Below are 5,464 nucleotides of genomic sequence, written 5' to 3'. Positions count from 1 at the left end.
ATATTTAAATGGGATAGAGAATGAGATAGAGAATCTATTGAAAAATGTATTTGAAAAAGTAAGTAGGTAAAAGGTAAAATGCACTGTTTACTCTCCAAACAGGCAAAAATTTGGAGAGGCTACTGGAGATGCAAGACAACCGGTTAGCCAATCAAGGGAATTACCGTAAGATAATTTAAAATAAGCCTAACACTGGGTCTTTAATTTATGCCAAAAACAATGATAAAACCTTTCTAGGTCTAACTCTCCCACACGCTCTCAATCTCCCTCTCAGTCTCGCTCTCGCTCTCATTCTCAATCTCCCTCTCGCTCTCGGTCTCCCTCTCAGTCTCGGTCTCACTCTGTACTCTCCCTCTTGCTCACGCTCTCGGTCTGCATCTTCAGTTTGGAATCACAAGGTATGTCTCCTTATCTCAATATTTGTTTAAGCATAGGGTATTTGTGGGCATATGTGGGTATTTGTGGTGCAATTTTAGAATTTTTTTTTTAATGAACATTTTCATGTGTTATTAGAGCAATTAGTCATTGTAGGACATCGTTAGCGTTCTCACTGAGGCCATATTTGATTTGTGAGACTAAGTAGTTTGCTTAGAATATATAGAGGATCCATAACTGAGCCTAAATTTTTTTGGGGCTTAATGTTGTTGAATAATGAGTAGGATGCTTGGACTACTTAACATTCTAAAGTTTAATTCTTTTTTTTTTTTTTTTTATAATGAAATCGGTGAAGGCTACATTAGATATATATTATTGCCATTTTCAGCCAAATATGTTTATAATTAAAAATAAATAAATAAATAAGAAGAAGAAGAAGAAGAAAATTTATGTATTTGAAGTGAATTTTCCCCTGATTGCTGTTGTCAACAAATGCATGATAATTATTTGGAGTTACAAGTATTTTTATTTTTTTTTATTTTTTTGGTGCAAATCAAACAACAAAAACTATTTTCTTAGGGTCACAACCAAACACAAGAGAATGAATCAGTTTTATCTTCTTCTTTTTTTGTACAAATCAAAATGCATTCTACTGGGTTCCTTTGAATACATGTTTTGAAGAAACGAGTGTCCTAATACAGGACCTCATTTAAAAAATAGTCAAATTTAAGGATTTATTTTAATTATAATTTTTTAAATTTTTTTTAAGATTATAAAAAAAACACGAGTTCATAGATTAAATACTTATTTTTTTTATTTTTTTTTATTTTATGAATAAGATTCTATTATTAATAAAAAAATAAAAAATAAAACTCAGATTTATAACAAAGCCCAACAACTCAAATACTAGCTGCAAAATACAACTGCAGACCCACACTGTCAGCACACTGGGACAGCAAAACTCTGATAACTTCTGTTTTACTGTTTTTCTGTAATTATAAAATGAAATTTCATCTTTTCCTTGTAATATTCATTGTATGCTAACTGTAAATTGTATATGGTGTTGAAGAATGACTCATGTTGTTGCAAGTTATTGTTTGGACACTGAGGTATTGGATAGAAGGAAGTTTTCAATGTCATATGTTAGGAAATCGTATTCAAGATGCTCCATATGGTTGTAATTTAACTTCCTACTCTGACTCTGAGAATGGTGCTTAGTATTATCTGTTTTCTAGTCTGATATGAAGAGAGTTAAAATCATATTGGAAACAATGCTATGTGACCATTTGCTCCTTTTTGGCTAGTTAGGGATAGACAGTAGCTATCCATCCCCTACAAACAAGTATGATAGAACTCCATCTACTATCTTAATAAGTGATAAACTTAGAATGGATAAAGCAAATATTAGGAGATAGTAAATTTTTGTATTTTGGATTCCTATTCTTTGTACATTTCTATCAACAATTGCAACCAATCCTATTACAAATAATAATAGCCTCCACCTTATTATTGTGAGGTAGAAAGTTCAGATTTAAATTTACAAAGTTTACATGGTATCAGAGCAAAATTGACCAAAGTCACCTTTAATAAAAATTGCCTTCTTTTTGTCCACTCTAACCAATGTCACTAATTCTGAAAACTTCTCAAACACCTCACGCACATCTCTCACCACCCTACACCATTTGATAACTATTAAGTTCTCGGGATAATGATCTCGTGGAAGCACAAGTGTCCCATACCTAAAGGGGCAACATCTAAAATTTTTATTTTTATTTTTATGGAAGATACCAATTAGGGAAGTCCTGATAAAAAGATTCTTAATTGAAGATATATCATGTCCACTCTGCAGTAGAGAACCAGAGACTTTAACCATATTTTCATCTCATGCCCTCTAGCCCAAATAATCTGGGCTCACTCCCTCTTCTCATTGTTTTAACAACTCAACTGACTGGGTTAGTACTCTTTTGAATGCTACCAAGACTCTATACATCCAGTTTGAAGAATCTCATTATTTCTTACTGTTATATGTTGTAAGTTGATTTAGACGGCTCAAACTCTGTCCTCAGGGAGTTTGGTCGAATTGATCCTCTAATTTTAGCAGGGGGAAAAAAAATACCATTAAAACCTACCTTCAATAAAAACAGTTGGCCTGGGAATTGGCTTAAGTAAAAACCTCAAGGCAAGTTCACTGGAGTCCTACTCCTAGGCTAAGAAATTTTGATGTAGCAGTCTTTAATTCCTCTGTAATACTTTCAGCCATATGCCACAACCATAAAGCTAAAATCCTCCACTTAATTCTTATGGTCTAGTATCTGTTCTGATCCAGGTGACTCTTTATGGCTGAAAGCTAAAGCGACCTTTTTTTTAGGTGGAAAGAATGCTTGGAGAGGGTTTCAACAACTTTAGTTTAGAGGGTGATGCCCTAAATGTAATTAATCCTATAGCCTGCTCTCTTATTATTCTCCGTTGGTTTGTAGCCTCTATTATTGCAAAAATTAGAACTCCATTATATTTTGTTTCCTTTTGGTTTGTAAACAATTTCCAGCCAGCTCTACGCTACTCTCCTAGTCCTTCCCCCCTCTCCCTCTATCTAAATTGGCCATTAGGCTCATGATATTGCCTGTTGAGCTAGTCTCTTTTGTGCTAAGGACGGATCCCCATCTCCTAAGTCCCATCCTCTTTGTTCATGAGTTTGAATGGTGTGGTAGATGGTATCTCTTCATCAAGAATTGTTTTTTGCTTTCATTAATAATATGGTGTCATTCAGGAGAATAAAGAGGTGTCTCATATTTAGATGACTTTCTAGAGATGAACTTAAATTTCTTCCACACTTTTGTAAGTTCTTCCTTTCTTTCTAGGAAAGTATAATCTTGGAAAGAAAGCGTACTTGTGTTCTTGTTTCTGTCAATATAATAAAGAAGTCACTACACTCAATTTAGTCATTGAATTGCTTATAGGTTGGCATGGTTGCTGTTTCTGCAGATTATGAGAAATGCTTCTGAGACACTTATATCAGTTACGCTTGAGCTTGGTGGAAAAGATGCATTTATCGTGTGTGAAGATGTAGATGTGGATCGTGTATGATTCCTCCTTACATTTGATATCTAGCAGGCTTGGACATTCTTGTTGACTCTCCAGCCTCCAATTGGTGTATTATAATATTTTTAAATAGGAATTGACTTAGAGAGGAAGATAGAGAGAACTGGACTTTAATTTACACTTGTTCTGACATGAGATGATTAATTCAATAAAGGTTGCACGTATTGCTGTGAGGGCTGCTCTCCAATCAAGTGGACAAAACTGTGCTGGGGCTAAGAGATTTATGTACACAGGGATATTTATTCTTCATTTGTCAGTAAAGTGGCCAAAATTGTAAAATCCGTTTCATCTGTAAGTATATTCCTTCTTACACATTATATATGTAAAATGATTCTTTTGGTTGTCAGGCAATTGTGTTGTTGTAATGTAATGAGTGGACTTTGGATTTTAATTAGTTAGTAGTTGCATGCACTTAATGGTCATTTGATTGCTATTCAGCACTCGAAAGAATTACTGAGATATCTATATTTGGACGCTGGTACATGCCATGAATCCTTTTCTTTGTCTGCTTCTGGTGTTTCCTATGCAAGTCCGCATGAGGTCTTGGATATGAAATCCATGGATTTTACACACTGGTGAAATCTGCATCAAATTGCATATTGGCATTATGAAATTATTTGACCAGTCAATGGACAGACTGCATTAAATGACCAGTCATTGGTTTTAAAATTTATTTGGCTTAATGAAGCATTGTTGGGATGAAATCCATTATTTATAGCTCAAACTCTAGCATTGTTAAACTGGAATAGCCAGCTGTTTACAGCCTTACTGAGGCATTGAGGTAAATCGTTGAAACTGCAGGGCCTGCAATCTTTTTGTTACCTTACCTCTGTTGTGAAATGCTACTTTTCCCAGTATGTTTCTTTGGTACATGATTATGCTCTTTGATAATAAAGAATGTTAAGCATATTCACATTATCATTTGATGATTTCTGCAGGGCCCACCCCTTGCTGGAAAGTATGATATTGGAGCCATATAAAAACAAGAGCACTCTGAAAAGCTTTAGAGCCTTGTAAATGATGCCTTAGACAAAGGAGCAAAAATTGTTGTCCGTGGAAGTTTCGGCAATATAAGTGAAGGTGCAGTGGATCAGTTGTATACTTATCAAATACTAGCTGAGTTTTGTAAAATAAGGAAAAATGGATGCTGGATTCAGGACAGTGGCTGCTAAATATTTCAAGACACAGCACTAGTGAGTAGTGACTGAGAATTAAGAGTCTAGCACAGGTGCTAAGAAGGCCCTAAAATTGACTGCAAATTAATAATGTTGTTCACAATTAATTGTATCATGCCAAGTTCAATCGATGGATTAAAGAATTTTGCTACAAATTGAGTTTTATATCTTTTAGTACTAATTTGAAGTTAGTTGTACCAACTTTGAAATTGTTTGTTGCAAATTTGCAATTGTTAAAATGGTGGTCGCTTTGATTGTTTCTTGGGGAAACCTTGTGCATTGTTTCATGGGTTTTGGCAGTGTCTTGTGACTCTTGTCCATCGATCAAATTCAACCCATTTGCATGAAGTTCTGGCTTCATTCACCAAAATCAACTTATCAAACAAAAAAAAAAAAATGTTCACTAAAAAATAAAATGGATGTAAAGATTTTTAAGAGTACAGCAATAAGCGAGAACTTCATGCAAATGGATGTAAAGATTTTAAGTGGATGATTTCACTCTAGAAATTGGGGCCAAATACAGATTCATACTCGAGTTTAATGCACTCAGGTATTGCTAACACAGTACTCAAGTGTCATGGACTCAAGTATCAATGGGCATTGCACTCAAGGTATTGGTGCCAATACAGACTGATACCCGAATTTCATGGACTCGAGTACTGTTAACATAGTACTCGAGTGTCATGGACTCAAGTATCAGCGGGCATTTTGCACTTAAGGAATTGGCGCCAACACAAATTGATACCCGAGTATAGTGGACTCGGGTACACTACTAAACAGTACTCGAGTCCAAGAAACTCGAGTACCAAGTGGAA

The 5,464-nt window shown here is 34.9% G+C and overlaps 1 long non-coding RNA gene across 2 annotated transcripts; it reads left to right on the top strand.

Moving 5' to 3' along the window:
* The first annotated feature begins 208 nt into the window (after window positions 1-208).
* LOC111998348 (uncharacterized) lies at window positions 209-4,850 on the top strand. Of its 2 annotated transcripts, none has more exons than XR_010623601.1 (4): window positions 209-398; window positions 3,333-3,453; window positions 3,629-3,765; window positions 4,413-4,850. It is a non-coding gene; the product is annotated as an uncharacterized LOC111998348 (long non-coding RNA). The 2 variants fall into 2 exon arrangements; XR_002881452.2 differs by having other exon boundaries at window positions 211-398; window positions 3,358-3,453.
* The last annotated feature ends 614 nt before the right edge of the window (window positions 4,851-5,464 follow it).

Source organism: Quercus suber, unplaced genomic scaffold (assembly GCF_002906115.3).
Source record: "Quercus suber isolate HL8 unplaced genomic scaffold, Cork oak 2.0 scaffold_348, whole genome shotgun sequence".
Taxonomy (NCBI): Eukaryota; Viridiplantae; Streptophyta; class Magnoliopsida; order Fagales; family Fagaceae; genus Quercus; species Quercus suber.
The sequence above is the reverse complement of the archived record's forward strand: the minus strand, read 5'-3'. Positions and strand labels throughout refer to the sequence as shown.